Here is a 27,203-nt window from a genome sequence, read left to right on the forward strand (position 1 = left end):
TGAAAGAGTGCACTTACACCACACCAGCACCGTGATAGAGAGCACTGACACCAGCCCTGTGATATAGAGCACTGACACCAGCACCGTGATAGAGTGCACTGACACCACACCAGCACCGTGACAGAGAGCACTGACACCAGCAATGTGATATTGAGCACTGCCACCAGCACAGTGATATAGAGCACTGACACCAGCACCGTGATAGAGTGCACTGACACCAGCACCGTGATATAGAGCACTGACACCAGCACCGTGATATAGAGCACTGACACCAGCACTGTGATAGAGTGCACTGACACCACACCAGCACCATGACAGAGAGCACTGACACCAGCACCGTGATATAGAGCACTGGCACCAGCACCGTGATAGAGTGCACTGACACCAGCACTGTGATAGAGTGCACTGACACCAGCACCGCGATATAGAGCACTGACACCAGCACCGTGATAGAGTGCACTGACACCACACCAGCACCGTGACAGAGTGCACTGACACCAGCACCGTGATATAGAGCACTGACACCAGCACCGAGAGCACTGACAGCAGCACTGATACCAGCAACTCGCTGCTGGGCCCCAAAAATATGACACCGCTCAACCTCTTCAAACAGGAGGGTATGAGCATATAGTATGTGCTTTTTTTGTACAAGAAAGTGAGCCAAATGTAGAAAAAAGGTCTGTGTGCTCGATTAAATAAATTGTTTATAGAGATATACATGGTCTACTGGTCACATGTGTTGAATTCCTCCGAGATCCATGCCTCATTCATTTTCAGAAATGTGAGGTAGTAAACACTGTCGTGAGCTAGGCGAGTGCGCTTATTGGTCACAATCCCCCCTGCTGCGCTGAATGTCCTTTCGGACAGGACACTGGACGAGGGGCAAGCCAACAGTTCCATTGCAAATTGGGAAAGCTCTGGCCAGAGGTCAAGCCTGCCCACCCAGTAGTCCAGAGGTTCATCACCCCTCAGAGCATCCACATCGACCGTTAACCTGATGTAGTCGGACACCTGTCGGTCTAGGCGTTCTCTGATGCTGGATCCGGATGAGACCTGTCGATGGGTCGGCTGAAAGAATGACCTAATCAGAAGTCACCAACACATCTTCAAACCGCCCTCTTCTTGCAGGCGCTTGTGGATTGGTACCCGCAACTCTTTCTCTGGGAGTGGGAATTGCTCCTCTGCCAGTGCACGCAAAAGCAGAATGCAGCATTTCTCAAAGTAAGTCCTGGAAGTGCTCCATTCTGACAGTGATGGTGGTAACATTGCCACCATTTTGTGTTTGTACCGGGGGTCTAAGTACGTTGCCACCCAGTACTGGTCCTTGACCCCTATGCTTTTTATACGGGGGTCCCTGTTAAAACACTGGAACATGAAGGCCCCCATTTGCACTAAACTGGAAGCGGTGTGGTGGCCAGGCTCCTGCTCATCATCCAGGATAATGTCGTCCTCCTCGTTCTCCTCTCCCCATCCACGCACAACAACCGGGATCCCAGAAAGGTTTAAAGCATGCTCTTCTTGCTCCTCCTCATCCGCCCTGGCACCATCCTCCTCTGACACCTCTTCAGACTCCTGTTGTTGACTTGTCTCAGATAGAGTAGCCCCCCCTGGGAATTCATCCAGCATTGCGACTTCCTCATCTTCCCGCTTCTGCTCCTCCATGACTTGATCAATGACACGATGCAATGCACACGCCATAAAGAAGGCATAAGGTACTATGTCACTGATGGCGCCATGGCTGCGACTGACCAGTTTGGTGATTTCATCAAATGGTCGCAGAAGTCCGCATGCGTCGCACATGAGCAGCCACTGGCGCGGTAAAAAAAAACAGCTCCCCAGAACCTGTTCTGCCGCAGAGTTCATACAGGTAGACGTTAACTGCACGTTTCTGCTGGAGCAGCCTATCAAGCATATAGAAGGTTGAGTTCCATCACGTCAGGCAATCGCAAATACGACGTCTGACATCAGCTGAATGTCAGCAAGGCGAGCCATGGGCGTGTAAGATCTTCTGAAATGGGCCAAGATTTTCCTTGCCTGCCGCAAGATGTCCTGGACCCCAGGGTATTTGACAATGAATCGCTGCCACGACCAAGTTTAAGACGTGTGCCATGCATGGCACGCGCATAATTGTTCTCTGTTTCAATGCGCTAAGCAGATTGGCACCATTGTCACACACCACTTTACCAACTGTCAAATTGAGCGGTGTTAGCCACTGATCTGCCTGTGAACGCAAAGCTGAAAGGAGTGCTGGGCCAGTGTGGCTCTTGGCTTCCAGGCACAACAGACGCAGCACGGCATGGCAACGTCTCACCTGGCATGTCGAATAGGTTCTGGGGAGCTTGGGCGGCACAGCAGAAGAGACGCTAGCAGTGGAAAAGGAGGAGTCAGCCGAGGAGGAGAGGGAGGAGGATGGAGTAGGAGGAGGAGGAGGAGAAGAAGAGCCAGGCCTGCATGCAATCCATGGCGGTAAAACCAAATCTACACGGGTGCCACGGGTTACATGCTTGACGGCCGTCAGAAGGTTCACCCAGTGGGCAGTAAAAATGATATACCTTCCCTGCCCATGTTTGATAGACCACGTGTCTGTGGTCAGATGTATCTTGGCACCGACACTGTGTGCCAGAGATACATTCACTTGCTGCTGAACATGGCCATATAGCTCTGGGATGCCCTTCTGTGAGAAATACGTCCTTCCTGGGACCTTCCATTGTGGTGTTCCAATGGCCACAAATTTTCGAAAGGCCTCAGAGTCCACCAGTTTATTATTATTAGTTTGCGGGCTATGAGTTCTGACAAGCCAGCCATCAACCGTTGGGCAAGAGGTTTATCAGGCGTCATCATTTTTTTACACTCGAACATTAGGCCCACGGAAGCCTGCCTTTTGGCAGAAAAACGTGAGCTTGCCGTGATGGAAGGTGGAGTGGAGGACAATTGTGAGGAGAGAGGAGAAGTAGAAGAGGAGGCTGGACGGTGAGAGCCTGGAGTGTGGCTTTGTGTGTTCCATTGCTCCCACTGGGCTCGGTGATGGCAGCTCATGTGCCTTCTTAAGGCGGTCGTCCCTAGGTGAGTGTTGGACTTACCGCGACTTATGCGTTGACTGCAAAGATTGCAGATGGCAACACTATTGTCATTAGCGGACACATTAAAAAAAGCCCACACTGTGGAGCCATGTGCCGGCATCCTGGGAGCGCCAGATGTGACCGTACATGGTTGATGCCTTGCTCCTGATACATTTGCATTCTGATTTGTCGCTCCTGTGCAATCTAAGTTCTTCCTGCTTCTCCTCCCTATCTGCTGGTCCATATCTCCCTCTGAACTCCCCTCCTCTTCCTCTCTTGTGGGCACCCACGTGGCATCACTAGACACGTCATCATCGACATCGCCTTCCCCACCGCTATAATTAGAGATCTTGGAGTAGGCAGCAATAGCTGGGACAAACCTCCTCCTTGGGCTGATCTGGGTACTGTCATCAGACTGCTGAGCGGCGGTTGTTGCTACCTCCTCTTTCTGATACAATGCCAAGAGTGGCTGCACATCGGAAATGTCTTGATATGGATCAGAAAATAATTCCTGTGACTCAAGTGGAAGGTATATGGTGGTGGTGGTGTTGGTGGTAGTGTCTTTGGGGGTACACATAGCAAAGAGTGAAGAACAGGGTGCAGATCGAGAGGATGAGGAGGGTGCAGAAGAGTAAGGCTGAGTGAGCCACTCAACCAAGTCTGGTGTGTCTTTTGACGTAATCGCACGCACCTTCTGCAATTTGCCACTTTTGCTCAAATCTGTTGCTCCTGCCCTACCGCTATCACCATTGCGGAAGGGCCTGCCTCTACCTCTGCCTGTCGTTTTTAAATGACCCTGTGACAAAAGTCTCTAGAGAAGTGCAGTATGTATGTGGAAGAAGGTATATAACACCCCGCTTCAATCTGTCGTTTTTGGGGGCCACTGGTCTATCACACCAGTTATAATACTTTTTTTTTATTGAGTTTGTTGCTCTCTGTAGTATCGCTGCAGAACCGCTCAACAGTCACAATGCTGCACAGTGGAAATGCACTATACTATGCTTTCTATATGTGCAAGTATTTTATACGTGTATTACACACCTATATACTGCACACCAAATAGTATACCTATACCAGTCCTTACAAGGACCTTTGTGGACCAAGTAGCTAGTGATTTGCAGACTGTACCTCAGTCCCTACACTGATAAAGGACTGCTGCAGAATAGGGCAGCAATCTGCAGCAGTGCACCACAACCCTCCAAATAGTACACCTATACCAGTCCTTACAAGGACCTTTGTGGACCAAGTAGCTAGTGATTTGCAGCCTGTACCTCAGTCCCTACACTGATAAAGGACTGCTGCAGAATCGGGCAGCAGTCAAGTATAATATTATTTCTATATTTGGAAGAAAGTATATTATACGTGTACAACCCTATATACTGTACACCTATACCAGTCCTTAAAAGGACCTTTGTGGACCTAATAGTAATAGCTAGCTAGTGAATAAACTGACTGTCCCTGCTGCACACATCGTTCTGTCCCTCCCTGCACTGACAAAAGACAGGCTGCTGCAATCACCAACACAGCAGTGCACTGAACCCTATATACTGTACACCTATACTAGTCCTTAAAAGGACCTTTGTGGACCTAATAGCAGGGCTTAAGTCCTGTGGGAACACATGGGAACAGAGTTCCTGTACTTTTTCCACAACAGGAACTCAGTTCCCATTAGCAGCTGTGTCCTGCAAGACTTTGAAGTATGCAAGCTGTGTGGCAGGTGCTACACTAGCAGCTGCCAACACAGCTCGCAATAGTGAGTGCTGCACACCTGATCATTCAGGCATTGCCAGTAGGGGGCCCCATGACAGCTTCCGCTTCGATCTACCCGTCAATTACAGCTAGCTGACGGTAGATCAGCAGGTCCCTGCTGCTAAGAGATTGTATTTAGTCAGACCTCTTGTGATGCGCTCCTCCCCACCAGCCCCTCCCGATTTCCTGTCTCCTCATCTTCCCCCCCAGTCTCCTGCATACTTGCTCTGTGTGTCCCGCTGAATCCCCCCCTCCTCTATCTTCAGTGCCATATGATGAGAGAACCCAGAGGAGAAGCACAGCTATTCTGCTCACATGACATGCAGGGAGAGAGGTGAGCTGAGGGAGGAACATCAGTTTGGGGTGGTATGCTGAGCACAATACCTGGCAAAGTTTAATGCCAGGAGGGAAGTTTATGTTGAAATATGTGAAGGGTTGGAATAACAGTGAGTGTGTGTTGGAGCCCTGCAGAGTTTGCAGCCCCCCAAGCTAACATACATCTCCTAAGCAGGAACACATCACTAGCTCCCCAAGCATTCTGTCCAGATAATGTGCAGTTCATTTATGACCTTTCTGTTTAACCCTGTGTTATCCAAACTCTGTTCAATGAAAAGTGTAAACTCACCACATAAACACTCTATATGCAAAATAACATTCCCCAATAAAGATCAGAACATGATGTTCACATTTGCATGGAAGCACAATTGAATGAATGCTGATTTTTCAGAGAATTACCGTATTTATGTTTATTGAGGATTGTTTTTTTATGTACTAACAGTTAAGCTTCATACACACAATACGAAAATTGGATGAAAAATACCACTTTTGAAGCGTCCGTGCATATGAGCGTATAATTTTTTTTTTTGGTGGGCATGTGGATCTTGGGTGGGAGTTCCCACACTTTTTTCCCCAGGACTTGACCCCTGCCTAATAGTAATAATTAGTGATTAAACTGACTGTCCCTGCTGCACAGTCACACAGCGTCCTGTCCCTCCCTGCACTGACAAAAGACAGGCTGCTGCATTCACCAGCACAGCAGTGCACTCAATCCTATATACTGTACTACACCTATACCATACCAGTCCTTAAAAGGACTTTTGTGGACCTAATAGCTAGCGATTTGTGTCACTACAGTCTCTCCCTGCTCCACACAGCGTCCTGTCCCTACACTGAAATAAGACAGAATGTAAAATGGCCCCCAGATCAGATCTATTTATAAGGTGGGGGAATGTCCAATTGTCCATGTGCTGAAATGTCTCAATTGGCTGTCCTGTACCCCATGATGGATGTGTCATCATGGGTCAACGTTCTTTCACACTGTAAACACATATGTCCGCCAGACGAACAGCGGCAATAGTCTGCCGATCGGGCGAATCGCAAACACTCAAAATTTGCCGCGAAACGACCGCCGGGTGAACAGTTCGGCCATTCCTACTTATTAAACCAGGACGGGATAACGCTATGCTTATAATCAACTGTTCGTATCATAATGTTACTCTCATATTGGTTAGCCACATCTCCAACGTTGGGTGGAACTGTGAAATCCAGTGCTGCAAAATAAGCTTGGAATAAAGCCCTGGATACTGCCTCTCTAACATATACATCTTGTATAACATCATTCAGATTGCCCAATACACATGGCTTAGAGTCAAGAGATATAGCCAGTTAAAATGTACTGTTAATGGTATGCACAATACTAGTCCACTATCTGTGTAGCTTCGGGCATCTCCACAAAAGATGTATGAGGTCCCCATTATCTGTACTAGAGTTGGGCGAAAGGTTTAGGCCAAGAAAAAGTTTGGCTTGAACATTGCCTGTTCGCTCTTTCGGCAAACACCCGAATACCCCGCCGAATGCTCTGCAATGCACTGCATGCTGCACAGTGTATTCTAAGCCCTGATGGAGCAAAGCATTCCCCAATCAGGGCATAGTGTATAGCTGGTTGTTAAGGAGCGGGACCGTGAAGTCATCTACGGCTTCATTAACAACCCATAAGTCATTAGCAGTCAATGGATTTTCCTGCTGACAGCTGAATAATAACAAAAAACATTGCCGGCAATAAAAAAGTGAACAAAAAAATGTGTGGGGGTCCCCTGCAATCCTTACCAGGCCCTTTGGGTCTGGTATGAATTTTAAGGGAAAAACCACACCAAATTATTTTTACAAAATGGCATTGGGTCCTCCCTCAAGATCCATACCAGACCCTTATCTGAGCATGCCACTCGGCAGGCCAGGAAAGGGGAGAACTGAGTGAGTGCCCCCTTCCTGAACCATACCAGGCCACATGCCCTCAACATTGGGGGGGTGCTGTGGGGCAGGTGGGCTCTGCTGATGGGGACAAGGACCTCTTCCCTACAATCCTGGGCTGTGGTTGTGGGGGTCTGCAGGTGGGGGCTTATCAGAATCTGAAAGCCCCCTTTAACAAAGGGGCCCCATATCCTGGCCCCCCTATGCGAATGAGTAAAAAAGTGTCAAAAAGAAATAAAAACACAGAGACAGTTTTTGGCAATTCCTTTATTAAAAAATAAAAAAACAATGTCCCCCGATGTAGATCCATGTCAATCACGACACCAACGCACCACCGACCCCAAAAAAGTAATGTAATTTTGATAGTTCTTATATATGTATTTGTATCTTGTATACATATTTAGGGGATGAGCCATCTGTGGACATCATCTGGTGGCACCGTCTTGTGACATAACAGACAAGTGATTGCTATATAAGGACTGTCAAAAGCCAGGAATTCTGCAATTTCCTTTAAAAGCAATCCTAGCAGCTAATTAGCCTCTAGACTGCTTTTACAAGCAGTGGGAGGGAATGTTCCCCCCACCATCTTCTTGGTTTTCTCTGGCTCTCCTGTCCCAGCAGGGAACCTGAGAATGCAGCCGGTGGTTCCGCCAGCTGACCATAGAGCTGAACAGAGACCAGAATGGCTCCAATCTCTATGGCCTAAGAAACCGGAAGCTACGAGCATTTCATGACTTGGTTTTCGCCAGATGTAAACAGTGCCATTGGGAAATTGGGAAAGCATTTTTTCTCACTGATCTTGGTGTGGTAAGATGCTTTGAGGCAGAGATCTAGAGTCTAATAGACCCCAATTTTATCAAAAAAGTACCTGTCACTGCTTGTTGCTACCTATTGTTTACGTAAACAGGTGACCCCGCCCCTCTGACATTACGGGGAAAGCCATAGGGAAGTACTCGGGTATCAGAAGAGGGCGGGGTCACCGGGTGGCCCTGCCCTCTGTTATTTAAGAAGTGTCAGAAGAAGCGAAGCGTCACACTACTGAAGAATCCCACAGAGGCGGATCGTGCGGACATCGCGGAGAAGAAGCCGGAGCAAGATGCAGGACAAGAAGAGTGAAGGAAGAAGAAGATGAAGAAGATGAAGAAGAAGATGGAGAAGAAGAAGATGGAGAAGAAGAACAACACCGAAGGAAGACCAGAAGAAAGAAGATGAAAGAAGAAGCGCAAAGAAGAAGAATTTAATAAAGGACATGTCATAAACTGTCTTGTGTCTTTTTTTAACCTTTTTGTCACTTTTTTTTGTGAAACGGTAGGGGTACATTTGTAACCCATTACCAGTTCACATGGAGGGTGGGATCTGGAGGTCCTCTTGTTAAAGGGGGCTTCCAGATTCCAATAAGCCCCCTGCCCACAGACCCCCACAACCACCTGGCAAAGGTTGTGGGGATGAGGCCCTTCTCCCCATCAACATGGGGACAAGGTGCTTTGAGGGGCTACCTCAAAGCACCCTCCCAATGTTGAGGGCATGTGGCCTGGTACGGTTCAGGAGGGGGTGCTCTCTCATCCCCCCTCTTTTCTGTGGCCTGCCAGTCTGCGTGCTCGGATAAGGGCCTGGTATGGATTTTTGGGGGGACCACATGCCATTTTTTTTTTAATTTTGGTGTGGGTTCCCCTTAAAATCCATACTAGATCTGAAGGGTCTGATATGGATTTTGAGGAGGACCCCCATTAATTTTTTTTAAAATTTTGGTTTGGGGTTCCCCTGTGGGGAAATCCGCATGCCATTTTTATCAATGAACTTTTATGTGTATTGCAGACCAACAATTCATTGTAGCCGTGGGTAGTTTTAAATTAGTTTTTTCCTTTAGAAATGTAATTTTACTGTTCTAAAAACGGGACACATGCGCCCCTTTGTAGGCATACTATAGACATCCCCCAGGTATGAAATTTAAAGGAATATTACACTTTTATTGTTTCACTTTAAGCATTATTAAAATCACTGCTCCCGAAAAAACTGCTGTTTTTAAAACTTTTTTTGCATTGATACATGTGTTCTGGGGCAGGACCCAGGTCCCCAAACACTTTTTATGACAATACCATGCATATAAGCCTTTACAAATTAGCACTTTTGATTTCTCCCTTAGACTTTTAAAGGGTGTTCTGCGGCTTTCGAATTTGCCACGAACACCCAAAATTGTTTGCTGTTCGGTGAACTGGCAACCAGCCAATGTTCGAGATGAACATGAGTTCAATTCGTACATAAAGCTCATCCCTGTCCCTGAGATAACAATAAAAATGATTAAAAAAAAATTAAAGGAACAGTTTAAAAATAAAATAAAAATGCGAAATAAATAATTAAACAAAAAAAAAAGCACCCCTGTCCCCCCCTGCTCTCACGCAAAGGCGAACACAAGCATCGGTCTGGCGTCATATGTAAACAGCAATTGCACCATGCATGTGAGGTATCACCATGAAGGTCAGATTGAGGGCAGAGATTTTAGCAGTAGACCTCCTCTGTAAATCTAAAGTGGTAACCAGTAAAGGCGCCGCTGCACGTTTGTGCGCAATTTTCAAGCATGTCGTGTTTGGTATCCATGTACTAGGCCTAAGATCATTTTTTTTGTGTTTTAGTGCATTAAAATTTTAAAAAGTGTGTTTTTTTTCCACACGTACACGGTTGGGCTCCTTTTTTGTCATTATTCAATCACTTGGGACAAAAAATGTAATATTCAATGGGCTTAACATGTCTCTCAGCAATTTCCTTGGAGTGTTTACTTTCCAAAATGGGGTCATGGGGGGGGGGGGGTTGTACTGCCCTGTCATTTTAGCACCTCAAGAAATGATATAGGCAGTCATAAACTAAAAGCTACGTAAATTCCAGAGGATGTACCCTAGTTTGTAGATGCTATAACTTTTACGAAACCAATAAATATATGCTTGTTGATGTTTTTTTTTTTACCAAAGACATGTGGCTGAATACATTTTGGCCTAAATGTATGAATAAAATTTAGTTTATTGGATTTTTCTTATAACAAAAAGTAGAAAATATGCTTTTTTTTCAAAATTGAATCCGTTTATATATATCAAAAAATAAAAATCGCAGAGGCAATGAAATACCATCAAAAGAAAGCTCTATTTGTGGGGAAAAAAGGATGCAAATTTTGTTTGGGTACAACATTGCATGACTGTGCAATTATCAGTTAAAGCAGCGCAGTGCCAAATTGTAAAAAGTCCTCTGGGCTTAAGTGGTTAAAGGAATTTTTCATTTTTATTGTTTCACTTTAAGCATCATTAAAAGCACTGCTCCTGTAAAAACAATCTTAGGGCAGTACACAGACCCCCATACCATTTTTATGCCCAACAACTTGCATATAAGCTTTCGAAATGGGGACTTTTGCATTTTCATGTTTGGGTCCCATAGACTTTAATATGGTTCATCATCGGGTCAGAACTTTTCCTCTGTTCTGGTGCAAACCAAACGGGGGGGGGGGGGGGGGTGTTTGACTCATCTCTAATCTCTACTACACCTTGCAAATAATGGATCAGGATGGATCCCAAGAGTAAACAGACTGAAAAACATTCTCAGTACTGTAAATGTGATCTATGTGGCTGTACAGCACCCAGATCACTTTAATATGAAAGGCAATCACTGGCTTAAAAAAATACCAAGCCCAATAGTGAGCTTGTTTTAACCAAATGAATACCAGGATGTTTGTAGACATACCTTAGTAAATAAGGTATTCATAAAATTCTAATGATGAAATCATACATTTTTAAAATCCTTTTTCAGTGTTTCTATGATCATGCTATTTCTATAACCTTAGAGCTAAGCATTGGTTTTTCTGTCTTTAGACAATGCTGTTGAAGCTGCTTTACTGGCTGTGTTCCAAGAAAGACAATAACATTTATCAAACAGTTATCATCTGCTACATTTTTGTTGAAGCGGATGCTTAAGTTCAATTTGTGAAGAGACACATGAAGCCCTAAGGACAAGCTTGAACAGAATGTTGTGCCATGCAGCGACAACTACACATTTTTAAGTCACCTAATGTCATTATGATGAAACCGCATCTTCTATTATTTAAAACATATGTCTATGAAATATGAAATCCTAGTTAGTCTTCCTATATATATATATATATATATATATATATATATATATATATATATATATATATATATATATATATATACACACATAGAATAGAAAAATGTTAAAATCCTTTAAAAAAACTTTTTGTGGCATTGATGTTTGTGTCCCTTCTGTAAATTTTTTCTTATTTACAGCTCGAAAGATACAACGAAAAAACTGAAAGTGAGAGAAATCTCTCCAAATTGAGAAGAATTTAACTTTTAAGGCTGTTACACACAGAATCAGGCCAAATTGAGAAGAATTCCACTCTTAAGGCTCGCACACTAAATCGGGTGAACATTTTCGCCTGACAAACTTTAATACGATTTTCGTAGTTTGTACACAACTGTTGACAACCGATTCCAAATTTTTGTACGAAGGGGCAAACTTTAAATTTTTTCTTGTACGTGAACAGAACGAACAACTTTTGTTTAATGTGTGTAGCGCTGGCTCCTGACGAGCAGGCGCAACGTTTTTTTCAAAGTTAACTTTCCTGAAACCACAGTTGGGTTTTGGGGCTAATTTTCTAAATTTCTGGTTTCAGTACCAGTCTAGCTGGGTTGCACTGGGTTCTCCTTGACTGCAGGTGTCACTGTCACTGCTGGCAAGGTTGAGAATGCAGCATAGCTGGGTGTATTGAATGCCACTGTTCTTTCGGAACCAGCCCAGTGGGAGTGTTCTTCTGCTGTGCATTCTGGGAGGTGGTATTTAAGGTACTGACATCATTGGGTTCTGTCTCTGTTGGAGAGAATATTTTCTGTCTGTGTGGTTCTGGTCCTCCTGACCAGCCCCATGGCCCTCCTGGCCTGGGGTGTGGAGCCATGCATTTCAAATCTTGGGCTGGCTAGCCCGAGGCGGCACAACTGCAGGGACAGTCCAGAATGGATTTTGGGGCCTATTGATCCAAAGGTAGTCCAGTGCCGTCTCATCCAAGGGAGAGGCCCAGCAACTGGAGAAACCCCAGGGGTAGGACTCTTCAGAAGAAGGCCGTGCACAAGGCTGGCTTCTCTGAAGGAGCCTGGAGGCTTTATTGAAGGGCACTACATGAATCTACACTCATATGGTATCACCGGATTGGATGAGAAATACTGGTACCATATGATAGCTCTTTAAATTTGTCTTTGTCCCTCAGTAATGCTAAAATCTGTGGCAGAGACTTTCCTCAAATATCCTACACTCAAGTCTGTGGCAGAGACTTTTCCTCAAATATCCTACACTCAAGTCTGTGGCAGAGACTTTGCTTAACACCCTACCGGCTGCTAGGCCTAGTGAGAGGAGGTCTATCCGGAGGTTGTAAAATCCAGCTGTGAAACGGTTGCTATTCTCTGGATTTTTTTCCTATAAGAGACTTTCCATTTTTTCAGTCTAAAGTACCTGAGCTTAATCCTAACCCTAATCCTAGCTTTGTCTAAAGACTCTGTTTCTGGTTCAAATAAATAACCCAAAAGAAGATTCAGTGTCAGTTTCCACATTTCTTTGGGCCATCTACCATGGGAACCCATAGACGGAGAAGAGGTCAAGAAGGTAATGGTAAGCCCAATAAAACCAGCAGCTCCTTCGGGGGTCAGTGCTATATATGTACTGTTTTCGTACGATTTTCGTATAAGAAAAATCGTAAAAAAAAGACTGCGCATGATCAGAAACAATAAACAACAAAACAAGCCTTTGTTTAGTACAAATTTGTGTTCATCAGTTCCGATTTGCTGTGAAACCACAAGGAAAATTGGATGATCGTTTGCCCGATTTTCTTATAGTGTATATCCTACTTTAGGCAGTTTTACTTGAACAGGTGAATTTCTTTTGACATTCTATCCCTGTGACAAAGGTCTTTGTGATAAATAGTGAGGGTGATTATCGACATCCAGGACACAGAGAAACAATACCTAAATATACAAATTTTATACCACACTGCCTACATAGGGGTGGACCTACTAAAGACAAATAGACTGTGTCTTTGCAAGTTACTCCAGAACTTAATAAATAAGGTAAAACATCACTTTGCAAAGAATATCCAATCACATGCAGGACAAAAATAAAGAAAATAACATTGGATGATGGAAGTCAGCAGAGCTTCCGCTCATTTACTATGCTTTGGAGCAACTGCACTTGAAGAGAGCAACAATAAGACTTTATATTGTGTTTGTATGTTTTTTTTATTTAGGTTTTTTATAAAATTATTTCATTATGTATTTACTTTTTTTATTTATTTTTACTGGATCAACAGCAACAACAGCAATGCGAATCTATTGTTTGATACCACAACAGCTACTCTTTGTTTGGAATGGAACACTGCAGACCTTTGAGGTGCTATTTATCAAAAGTCATTGTCATTCAGCCTTACCGGTTTAAGTAGTGAAAGTGTCTACAGGTGATGTCAACTGATGACCCCACCCACTTTTTTATTTTAACGGCAGGACTGAGTGAGTCTACATTGGGCACAAAGTGTCAATATTTTGTGTGGCCACCATTATTTTCCAGCACTGCCTTAACCCTCTTGGGGCAAGGAGTTCACCAGAGCTTCACATGTTGCCACTGGAGACTTCTTCCACTCCTCCATGATGACATCACAGAGCTAGTGGTTGTTAAAGACCTTGCACTCCCCCACCTTTCATTTGAGGATGCCCCACAGATGCTCAATAGGGTTTAGGTCTGGTGACATGCTTGGCCAGTCCATCACCTTTACTCTCAGCTTCTTTAGCAAGGCAGTGGTCATCTTGGAGGTGTGTTTGGGGTCATTATCATGATGGATTACTGCCCTGTGGTCCAGTCTTTGAAGGGACGGGATCATGCTCTGCTTCAGTATGTCACAGTACATGTTGATATTCATGGTTCCCTCAATGAACTGTAGCTCTCCCCGGCGCTGGCAGCACTCATGTAGCCCTAGACCATGACATTCCCAACACCATGCTTCACTGTAGGCAATACACACAGTACTCCTCACCAGGTTTTCACCACACACACTTGACACCATCTGAACCAAATAAGTTTATCTTGGTCTCATCAGACCACAGGACATGGTTTCAGTAATCCATGTCCTTATTCTGCTTGTCTTCAGCAAACTGTTTGCAGACTTTCTGGTGCATTATCTTTATAAGAGGCTTCCTTCTGGGACGACAGCCATGCAGACCAATTTGATGCAGTGTGTCGCATATGGTCTTAGCACTGACAAGCTGACCCACCACTCCTTCAACCTCTGCAGCAATGCTGGCAGCACTCATATGTCTATTTTCCAAAGACAACCTCTGAATATGACGCTGAGCACCTGTCCTGTTAAACTGCTGTATGGTCTTGGCCACTGTGCTGCAGCTCAGTTTCAGGGTCTTGGTAATCTTCTTATAGCCTAGGCTATCTTTATGTAGAGCAACAATTCATTTTTTTTTCAGATCCTCAGAGAGTTCTTTGCCATGGGGTGCCATGTTGAATTTCCAGTGACAAGTATGAGAGAGTGAGAGCGATAACACCAAAATTAACACAAATGCTCCCCATTCACACCTGAGACCTTGTAACACTAACGAATCAAATGACATTGGGGAGGGAAAATGTCTAATTGGGCCCAATTTGGAAATTTTCACCTGTTATACAAGCTGTACACTCACTCGTTTATATTTTAGCAAAGTGTAATTTCTTCAGTGTTGTCACGTGAAAAGATATAATAAAATATTTACAAAAATGTGAGGGGTGTACTCACTTTTGTGAAATACTGTATATGCTATCACATAGGGGTCTATTGCTCAATATGTGATACCAATAAAATCATATGTTAAAAATAAAATTCAACATTTAAAAAGACACATAAAGAGTAAAAATAAAATTGAGCCTCCCACCCCCACAGACATAATTACAAAAATGCATGTATTGGGATGCCTACTTAAAAAAAAACAGCAACTGTGTTACATATGTGACATATCACCACGTACACCAGAGTTAAATCAATAATTTTAGCACCAGAGCTCATGGGTAACATGAAATAAATGACCTGTAAGGGCTTTTAAAGCATTGTCTATGGAATATGTAAGGTATTGATGTTTTTTTGCGGGTGCACACAATTTTAATGATAAACATGTTGGACATTTATTTACTCAGTGCAACTTCATTCTTTATATTTTCCCAAAAATTGGGTAAATCATTGTGTTTGCGTGCCCAAAAATGTATCTTAGCGTATTAATCACTGAAATTTTGCATTTCATAAACCATTGCGCTAATATCATGTGACATAAAAAATGTAAACTACAACTATTTTATTCTCTAGGTTGTCTGCTTTCAGAAATAATATATACAAAATTGTTTTTTTTTAAGTAATCTTCAGGCCTAAAATTATTTGTTAATCATATTAACAAAAAAAAAAAATAAAAATAAAAAGGAAAAAATTGATCTAGCACTCAAGTGGTTAAGAACTCAAGCTAGTGGATGTAAAACAGATGTAAAATTGATGAAAGTGATGTAAACTGATGAAAAACTGACAATAAACTGATGTAAATTGATAAAAACTGATGTAAACTGGATCCATTTTTTTTCTCAGAAAAAATGTGACTGAACTGATGAAGCAGTTAGACTGTCTGTGTGAAAGGAGCCTAAAGCACCAGAGTTTACAATGCACCACAAAAACGCCACATTTTACAGTACACACATGCACCACTTTCCCCCATACAGCTCTTCCAAAAAAGCCAAATAAAAGTAGGCAGTAAGCCCAACAGTATTAGTATTATGTCTGGCAAACCTCCAGGAAGAGGAAGAAGTTTCCATGCAGCTATAATGGCGTGTACACACAAGCGCTTTTTCCATCGGAATAAATTCTGAAAGTTTCTCAGACGGAACTTCGCTCAAGCTGTCTTGCATACACACAGTCACACCAAAGCCCGACTCTCAAGAACAACACGTACGACAGGATTAGAAAAAGGAAGTTCAATAGCTAGTAGCCAATAGCTTCCGTCTCGTACTTGCTTCAGAGCATGTGTCATTTTTGGTACGTCGGAACAGCATACAGACGAGCAGTTTTCCTGATAGGAATTGGTTCTGTTGGAAAAATTTAGAACATGTTCTCTTTCTAGGCCCATCAGAATTTTCGATGTAAAAAGTCCAATGGGGCATACACATGAACGGAATATACAATGAAAATCTCCCAAAGACCATCTATCACCATAAATTGATATGTGAAAAAATAAACCCAAATTGCACTAATATAATATTATCACACATACATGAAATAAATATAAATAAATAATACATCAAAAACCACTTCAGCACTTCACAAGATCGAGCCGGCCAGCTCTCGGCTACCGCCCGCACTTCCGGGTCTACGTAGAACGCGGTGACATCAGCACGCCGTTCCTCCCTACTCGTTTTGTCACGGAGTCTCCCCGGGCCGATCTCCTCGCCGGCCGGCTCGATCTTGTGAAGTGCTGATATACATGCTGATACATGCTGATTATGTGAGTGTAATTGTGTTACATTTTTTAGTTTATTAAAAAGGGTTTTACACTATGTATGTGTTCCCTTGTTCCCTTGTTGTTTTTTATACATTCTGTGGCATTAACGTCCTAACTGGTGGAGTGTCTGGAGAGAGAGGTTCACTGTGGTTTCCAGGACTGTCTATCTAGAGTACCTGCAAATGCGTTTCTGATCTCACTTAATACTGAGATCTTATGAACTGGTAAGCGGCCCATATTATCTATTGGTGGAGGTGCTTCAGTGGAATTCTGGTCACACGATTTCTCATTGGTGTCACGTCTTACTCACGTTGGTTAGCTCAAAAAGAACAAACCTTTTGGGATTTATGTGAACTATTTTGTATTCACTTTATATTTACTTTATATACACTGCATGGAATTTAATTTTGTAAATATATCTTTATTCATTTATATTTATCTATTTATAAAGTGAAATGGTTTTTGATGTATTATTTATTTATATTTATTCCACGTATGTGTGATAATATTATATTAGTGCAATTTGGGTTTATTTTTTCACATATCAATTTATGGTGATAGATGGTCTTTGTGAATTTTTGATGTTTGTTTATTTATAGGACACATTCATTTTTTTACACTAAATTTTTCTTGTTCAAAAGTTTTTATTTTATGTTAAAATAAATTACATGTACAGAATATAAGACAAATTATGTGATACCAGAAATAAAAAGTAGACATATTGAAGTACGGATGATACAAAGCAAAGAAGAATTTCAAGATATTCTCGTGGGAATGACAATAAATGGCCTTATATATTTTAGAATTTGAAAACATTCTTATAGCTGAGTTTTAAACATTTTAATCCCAAAAAAATATAAATATGTCTAAAAGAAAATATATGATTTTAAAGTTTTGACCATAACTTCTAAAGTATGTTTATAGTAAGTATTATATAGTAAGGGAAGAACATAAAAGGTATATAGGAGGGGAAGGGGAGGGAATAATTCTCCGGAGGAGGTTTTATGTATCAGCTAATGTTGTAATTCTATAAAAAATCTTAATCACCATAACAATAAAACTCAGTTGTCAATATTATCTAATATTTAATCCAAGGTTTCCATATTATATCAGACTTTGCCATCTGGTTTTTATCTATAGCGTCGATTTTAGCATGGATGAAAGATTGATTCATTCTACGTTTGGTTTCTGCAATATTCACCACATCTGTTTTCCACGCATTGGCTATAGTCTGCTTTGCGGCTATCAGGAGTGTAAGAACTAATTTGAATTGTTTCTGATTCAGAAAGGCTGGTTTTAAATTAAGGAGAGCTATAATTGGGTCTGGAAAAATTGGACGATCAAAAAATGTTGTAATTATCAGAAAGATCTTTTTCCAAAATGATTGTACAATTGAGCAATGCCACCAGGTATGTATATAGGTACCTTTTTCTGGACAGCCACAAAAGCAGAGGCCAGTGTTGTCTGTTGAGAATTTGGCGATTCTCGCAGGAACCAAATACCAGCGTGTGAGAACTTTATATGATGATTCAGACACCAATATATTTATAGAGGAAGATTTTGTGAAAGACCATATGTTGGACCAAGACCTAGAATCGATCGTACAATACAAATCTTTTTCCCACTTGGCCACATATTTAGGTATAACAGTATTAGAATTAGATATCAATTGTGTATACAATGATGTAATACGACCTTTAGCATGTGGTTCCTTGAGACAAAATCTTTCAAATTGAGAAATATTATGTAGGTTTACATTTAAATTGAGAAGAGGAGTATAAATAATTTTGATTTGGACATATCTGAATATTTCTGATTGTGGAAGCTTATATAATTCACATAGATCTGTAAAAGATTTTATTGATGTAGTTGAAGTTAAATTATATAGACAAGTGATACCAGCCTTAGACCAAGCTTTAAAGGTTTTGGGATATTTCCAGGCTGGGTAAAAAGTCGGATTCTTGTGGAAAGATAATAGCGGATTTTGTGGAGATTGCAGACCATGAGAATTTCTATACCTATCCCATATAGATAGAGAGTGCTTAGAAATGGAGTTATTTATAGACTTACGATCCGCAGGTTGTAACCATAATATATTGTTTATAGGAAGAGGATCACAGTCTACCGCTTCAATGAGGACCCATAAAGGAATCTCTGTAGAAGAGTGATATTTTGTTAATTGAGATAATTGAGCTGCCTTATAATATAAGTTAAAGTCTGGAAATCCCAAACCACCCAAAGCTTTGGGGAGAACAAGTGTTTTTTTGTGAAGTCTGGGTTTTATTTCCCCCAAAGTAAATGTTGTTACTTTTTGTTGAATCAGCCTAAGAAAATATGCAGGAATATAAATCGGGAGAGTTCTGAATAAAATAAAAATTTCGGAAGAACAGACATTTTTATGATATTGATTTTCCCAAACCATGATAGCGGCATTGATGACCAATTAGACAACGACCTTGTAATATTTTTTAATAGAGCTGGGTAATTAGTTGCAAATAAATTGGAGGGGTTAGGAGTAAACTGCACATCCAGATATGGGAGGCTATGATCTACCCACTTAAAGGGTAGTGAATTTTGTAAAGATTGTTTATCTTTCTCAACAAGTGAAATGTTTAATGCTGAAGATTTTTGAATATTGACCTTAAGGCCCGAAATAAATGAGAATTCTTATAGTACAACCATAAGATTTGGGGCCGAAACATGTGGAGAAGATAGAAAAAGGAGAATATCGTCTGCGAATAAACAGAGCGTATGATGAAAGCCACCCATTTCAATACCTGTTATAGTGGATTTCATCCTAATTCTTTGTGCTAAAGGTTCAATGAGTAAAGCAAATAATAATGGCGAAAGTGGACATCCTTGACGAGTCCCCCTCAGTATATTAAACTCATCCAATTTGTACCCTACATATCTGATATAAGCTTTGGGATCTTGATACAAATTAGAGATCCATCGTAAAAAATGAGGGCTGAATCCCCATTTGGAAAGGACATAGTTCATATATGACCATGATACTGTGTCAAAAGCTTTCATAATATCTAAAGAAAGAAAACAAGTGGGAATACGTCTTTTTTTAGCGGCATGTGACAGGAGTGTTGCACGTCTAATATTATCTCCTGCTTGACGTAATGGAATGAAGCCCACTTGATCACGATGTATAAGATTGCCTATAATAGTATTTCATCTGTTAGCTAGAATTTTGGCTAAAATTTTTATGTCCAAATTTAGTAACGAAATAGGGCGATAATTAGACCATATTGAATCGTCTGTGTGAGGTTTAGGGAGCATACAGATAATTGCAGTTAGGGTTTCTCTTCTAAAAGAATGACCTTCTAAAAAGGGAATTAAAAGTGTTTGTCAAGACTGGAGATAGGGTGTCTACAAACGTCTTGTAATACAGCTCAGAAAAACCATCAGGACCTGGCCTTTTATTTAGTTTCCGATTTTTGATAACTTCAGATACCTCTATAATTGACACTGGTTCCTCCATCATTTCCATTTGTGTTTTAGATAGTGTCAGTGGAGATATATGAGAGAAAAAATCATTCGCTCTAGAAGGGTCCATCTCATTATTAGAAGAGTATACATTTTTTAATTGTGTTTTGAATTTTTGTAATATTTTTAAAGGATTATTTGTGTATACCCCCCTAGAGATTTTCAGACGTATCAGTTTCATTGGGTTCTGGCAGGATTTTAATGCCCTTGCTAATAGTGTGTGAGGTTTATTCGCATTGATATAGAAATTGTGTTGTGATCTCTTGATGGTTTTATCCGCTGCTTCAGTAAAGAATAGATGAAATTCCAATTTAGCTTTGTCAAGATTTATTTTAGATAAAGAAGAAGGGTTATTTTGGAATGCTGTGTGACATTTATTGAAATTTGTTTCTAAAGTCTGATAAAGGATTTTCCGCTGTTGAATATGTTTGCTTGCTGTAGACATATGCCACGGAGAACAGGTTTGTGTGCTTCCCACAATGTAGTCGGAGAGACGTCAGGTGTGGAGTTATATTTTATATAATCTTTGAGCGCAATTTCAATATTATTTTTATGAGCTGGATTTTTGAGTAGGAAATCTCTTAATATCCATGTTGGATCTTTTTTTTTTTGGAATTATAGAGGCAACAGTAATGTAAAGCGCACTATTTCTGGAATTAGCCCTATGGGCATAAATATATGGTCTATCCTAGAGAATGAGCGATGAGGGAACGAGTAATGTGTGTATTGTCTCTTGGTTGGATTCAATTCTCTCCAAGTATCTACTAGGTTATGTTTTGTAATTCGTTTTGATAAGAGTTGTTTGTCTGCTGTATGTGACTGTGTGATTGGTGATTTATCCAAAAATGGAAATATGGTCTGATTAGAATCTCCACATAGAATTGTAGTACCTATTTTGTGGTGTTCTATAGTTTGAAATAAATGAGAAAGAAAAGAAATAGGATTTTTGTTAGGAGCGTAGTATGATGTAATGGTGATAGCGGTATCAAGTAGCTGTCAAGTAACGACCTTCTGGATCCTTGATTTCCTTCATTAGTGAAAATGTTGTATTGCGATGGAAAGCTATAAGCACGCCTCGTTTTTTAGAGGAGGCCGAAGCTGTGTATACTTGGGGGTAGTCTTTACTGAAAAATTTGGGACTGGATTGCGACGCAAAATTAGTCTCTTGGAGGCTTTGGAAAGTAAAGCGCACTGAGAAAGGAAAGCCCCATTGGTAGATTATGTAATTTTGCTGTAATATTTGCAGTAGTGGTTTCAGGGTTCTTCTTTTGTTGATTGTAATTTGTGAGAGGTCTGTGAATAATTGAGGTTTATGACCCTGGAAAATTAGGGGATCTTTATTTCTAGCTGCATTTAGCAGTAGTTCCTTAGTGCGGTAGAAATGCAATTTTGCGATAATGTCACGGGGAGGACCATCTGTTTTCTTTGGTGCTAGGGCTCTATGAACCCGGTCCATTTCAAGACGCTCTAGTGGGATAGCTGGTTGTAATTCTTGAAAAAGTGCAGTAATAGCACCGTTTAAATCAGTCACAGATTCGGGTATTCCTCTAATACGTATATTGGAGCGTCTTGCACGATTTTCGAAATCCTCCAATTTGGATTGTAATATGTCATTTTCCTCTTTAAGAAAATCAATTTCTGAGGCAATGTTAGATGTATAATTTTCCAGATCGTCTGCTCTAATTTCCAGTGCTGATGTACACTGACCAAGCTCTCTAATTTCTTTAGTAAGTTTTGTGGTGATGGTATCTGCAGTGGATTTTAGTGATTTTTTAAGATTTTCTATTTGTTTCAGCATTACAGGAGGGGATAAGTCTTTTTGTGTGGAAAGTTCTAAATTCTCCAGAACTGACATATTTTTCTCAGGTATTTGGTTAGAGAGACTATGTGCCTTTAATGAGAGAACATCTTTATGTAAAGCAGCAGAAGGGACTGTCTGTTTGTTCTCCTCACTGTGTCTCCCCTCAGAGGGGGAGGGTTTCAGTGCCATACTGCTGTATGTGTGAGGCGGCGCTTTCTTGTTAATTTTGCCTCATGAGTCTCCTCTGACCCCCCCGAATGTCACCTATGTAAGGTAGGGATATTTATCTACCGTTTGGTATGATATATGTGCGGAGGGTCAAGTTACCTCCGCCGTTATATGGCTCCGTTGTCCTGCTGAGAATGGAGCTCTAAGCCAGCATTACCTCTCGACTCGGCTCTGCCTTCTCCCTCTTATACTAAATTTTTATACCATATTTATTTGATTCACTTTGATCTATTTATTACTGTTGGGTTTTTAACAAAAATAATATTAATATATATTTTTTTGGTGAATTAATTTCTTGGGGTCACATTTTAATTATTTTTTGTACACATTTAGCGCAGCTCCCCATTGTATAAAAATTTTGATTGTCGTTAGTATAACGTTTTGAGTTGCCGCTTAGCAGGTAGTTTTCTTTGAATAGTGCAGTTTCTCTCTTTTTTCCATTTGATGAAAAGCTCCCGTCTGACTTTTTCTGTCGGAAATTTCACTTGTGTGTACACAGCATAAGACTCTGTGTCCACAGGCCAAAGTGATGGTCATGGACATGGTCAAGGACATGGTGCATCATCTGCAACTAGCTGCTGCTGGGACAAGTCCATGGCATCAAGCTGGACAGTAGGCAGAGTCACACTAAGCCAGGTATGAAGACAGTCCAAAGTATCAAACCAAGCGATGGGCAGCTCAAGCTGGGCAGCAGGCAAAGACATAACAAGCTTAGCAGCAGGTACATCGGGCTGGGCAGTAGGTTCTGGGTCATCGGGCTGGGCAGCAGGCTCTGGGTCAGCAGGCTGGGCAGCATGCTCTGGGTCGTCGGGCTGGACAGCAGGCTCTGGGTCGTCGGGCTGGGCAGCAGGCACATCAGGATGGGCAGCCGGCATGGGCACATCAATCTTTGTGGCTTACTGCCACTCCCAGTTGAAGTTGTCACATGGCACCATCAAGACTTATTTAGCAGGGGTTCAGCACCACCTGTCCCTGCAGGATCCAAATAGATCATCCATCTTTTCTGCGCATGCTGTTAAGGCCATTCTGAGGGGCGTCCTGAGGAGTAGCCCCCCTTCTTCGGTCAGAGATTACCTGTCACGGGGCCCATTTTCCGGGGCATGTCAGAGCTTCTGGATAGGCTGCCTTTTGGGAAGTTCCTCAGTTTGGTCCTTAAAGCTGCCATCTATTTGGCCCGGGTTCATGGTTACTCACCGTAGGTATTTTGGTTAAGCATCTGGACCATTTGTCTGCGTGTAAAACTCAGCAGTTTGGGGCTGGTAGGGATCTGAGGTATTTCAGTACCGGCAGTGCTTGGTGCCCTGTGGCAGTCTTGGATCAACTTGGGGCATTGGTTGCAGGCAAGCCGAGGGATAGTCCGTTGCATCCAAAGAGAGAAGCAGAGAAGGCGTCCGACAGGCCTTTGAGTGTTGAATGATGTTAAGGACTCTTCGAGTGGCATCTGACGCCTGTCTCCCTGTCGTAAAGCCTGATTGGTCTGGGTTAACCAATGTGAGTAAAATGTGGAGTAATCTTTGGGCTAATATTTTGGCGTAGAGTTTCACATCTGTATTAAGCAATGATATGGGGCGGAAGTTGGCAGGAATATCCGTACTTTTCCCCGGTTTTGGTATGGTAAGGACATATGTTTTGAGCATCTCTGATGGGAAGGCAGATGATGCTATAGCTTGGGAAAAAATAAATTGTAGTGTGGGAGACAGGATGGCTTTAAATGTTTTGTAATAGTCATTGAGCAATCCACAGTGCCTGACGAAAGAGCACGGTCGTCCTTCCATCTTGACCCGAACGCTCAGGAAATGCGTCGCCCATACATGACGTCATAGACACCGCAAAAAACATCATTAATAAACTGCGTGACAGTACCTCACCTATTGACATCATCCCCACAAAACTACTGAAAGAATGCTCTGACATCGTGGCTCCAACCATAACCCACCTCATAAACCGATCATTCCACGAAGGGATTGTTCCCAGCATCCTCAAACAAGGCATCGTCAAACCTCTACTCAAGAAACCAAACCTGGACCCTCAGGATCCAAACAACCGTAGGCCGATTACAAGCCTCAACACCATTTCTAAGATCATGGAGAAAGCTGTAGTACATCAGCTACAACTTCACCTGGATACTCACAAACTCCTGGACCCGCTGCAATCAGGCTTCCGCCCGGGTCATGGAACAGAAACGGCTCTCCTCAAGATTTGGGATGACGCCCTCGAAGCGGCAGATGACGGAGAGCCGTGTCTCCTCGTACTGCTAGACCTAAGTGCAGCGTTTGATACAGTAGATCACAATACTCTACTCGTCCGCCTCACAGAAGTAGCCGGAGTCCAAGACATAGATCTCCAATGGTTCGCGTCCTTCCTAGGAAATCGGTCACAGACAGTGAAACTAGGAAAATTCCTCTCCAAAACTCGGGCAGTCACCTGCGGAGTCCCTCAAGGCTCTCCGTTGTCACCCGTTCTCTTCAACATTTACATTCGCCCACTCCTTCAAATCATCAGATGCTCAGATCTCTGCTTCCACTCTTACGCTGACGACACGCAACTTTATTTCCGGATCAATGGAAAAAAAGATCACCAACAACAACTTGAAAACTGCCTCAAATCAATAGAGGACTGGATGACCACCAACTCCCTCCAGCTGAACCAATCAAAGACAGAGCTTCTTATCTTACACCCAAATCATAAGCCCGCAACCAAAACCTCCTGGTCTCCACCAACCATCTTTGGGCAGACTATCTCCCCAAAGACCAAAGCGAAGAGTCTCGGGGTTATTTTAGACGCACAAATGTCAATGGATGCGCAAATAGGATCTGTAGTCAGTCGATCTCACCATCTGCTGCGAATGCTTCGCAGACTCATCCCTTTTATCCCAAAGAATGACAAAGCAGTGGTAGTTGGAACAATCATTAATTCACGACTGGACTACGCAAACTCGCTTTACATAGGATTACCACAATATCAACTTGCGCGATTACAACTGATCCAAAACACGGCGGCAAGGCTGATAACAGGAAAAAAAACCTGGGAATCCATTTCTCCTTCACTGAGGAGCTTACATTGGCTAACCGTAAAAAATCGGATCACGTTCAAGACCCTTTGCCTCACCCACAAATGCGTGCATAGAGAAGCTCCGCAATACCTAATGGAGAAAATAAATCATTACACACCAAACCGCAGTCTTCGATCAGCCAACAAAAACCTCCTCCTCGTGCCCAAAGCCCGGTATAAATCCAAGGGTGATCGGAGATTCGCTGTCCAAGGGCCTCGGCTATGGAATGCTCTACCAATCAACATCCGCCTGGAAGAAAATCACCTGGCTTTTAGGAAAAAACTCAAGACCTTCCTCTTTTAGCAGATGATCAAAGCTCGCCACAGCGCCTAGAGGCGATTCAGTTCGCATTGTGCGCTATATAAGTATTTCATTCATTCATTCATTCATAGCCCGCGTCCCGCTTGCTTGAGCATACCAAGCCTCGTTCTGAGATTACATCCTCTGCGTCCACTACAAGCCGGCATTTTTTAAACATCTTACCAGTGGACCCCTCTTGTTTTTTAATGCTCGTTTTAACTTCGGAACATGCGAGTGCAAATCCTTTAGTTACTAAAAAATTGTGAATAAAACTTTTTGAAAATAATCTGCACCCACTCTTTCTTCTCTTTGTACTTATTATAAAAGGTGTTCAACTGTTGCGTTTGGAGTTTTTTTTCTTGTGGGATACCACATGCCAGGTATTCTGACTGTCCACTTTGGAAGTGGGTGAGGATGACAAAGCTTCAGTTGTATTGGCAGGGAGAATATCCCAGTATCTGAGTAAGGTGAGACCTTCCTCCAGCTTGTTAACCACTGATGTTTTATCATCTTTAGTAATTGACAGTTTGAATGGGTAGCCCCAGTGATAGATAGTTGCGTGATTGTGCAAAGCCTTAGTAATGGGTAGGAGAGATTTATGCCTCTGCATGGTAAATTGCGAAAGATCCGCAAACAGTTGAATAGAGGCATTCTTCTCAGGAGGTTGTTTGTGTGGAACGCTGACATAAAACGTTCTTTGACGTGAAAGAAGTGCACTCTCATCAGAACATCTCTAGGGATGTTATCAGAGAGATGAGCTAGCTTTGGTAAACGATGGATTCTGTCTATCTCTAAGTCTGAGTCAGACAGATCGGGTAAAAAGGCTCCCATGAGATCTTGTGCATATTGTTGTAACTTCCCTGGTGGTAAAGATTCAGGGATGCCCTGGAGCTTTATATTATTTCTCCTGGACCTGTCTTCAGGGTCCACGACCTTGGCTCTCAGCCATGTTACTTCATCAGCTTGGTCATTATGAGCATTGACAAGGGAGTTGAATGTGCAGGCAAACTCCCCCAGTTTGTGCTCCACATGGTCCACCCGCTCCCCCAGCTCATTCATGTCCATTTTAATCCCTCTCATGCACTCCATCATATCCGCATGGAGAGAGCTGCAGAGGGAGACAAGCATGTCCTTTAATTTGGTATCAGATACCGGATGATTACTGTTGGGGAAGGAGTTAATTGTCTCAACTACTCCCTGGTGTCATCTAATGTCTCCTGGCATGTGCTCACCTTATCCCCGCTGAGGTCCGCTGCTATACAAAGCTTGGATTTGACTGGGCTGCCAGATAGCAGAGTAGAGGCTTCTGGTGATTGTCGGTGTGACCGGCTCTGAGATACAGGGCTTGGAGTCACTGAGCCTGATCCGCTGGATGCAGATGGAGAGGTCCTGCCGGCGCCATCTTGGCTTAGGCCACGTGCTGCCCTCTGGAAGAACTTCTGTAGTTGTAGTTGCGCTGAGCCTTTCCTCTTGTGGGCCATATCCATGTGCTGCCTGGCACTCGCGGTGTACTCTGGAGCAGAAAGGGATGTGTAGGAACACCTCATCTCACTGTGATTCCCGATGTTGGCACAGAGCTAGCCGCTAAAGTGTCCATGCGGTAGCTCGGTAGCCACCCCCCCATTTTAACCTATTATTGAATGAGTTGGGCTGTTTGGATCTGATAGATGCAGTTAAGTTTAATGGACTTTTGTCTGAGGTGGGTCGAACTAAAA

Source organism: Lithobates pipiens, unplaced genomic scaffold (assembly GCF_037356315.1).
Source record: "Lithobates pipiens isolate NorthernLeopardFrog02 unplaced genomic scaffold, aLitPip1_a1.2 Scaffold_8, whole genome shotgun sequence".
NCBI classification, from domain to species: Eukaryota; Metazoa; Chordata; class Amphibia; order Anura; family Ranidae; genus Lithobates; species Lithobates pipiens.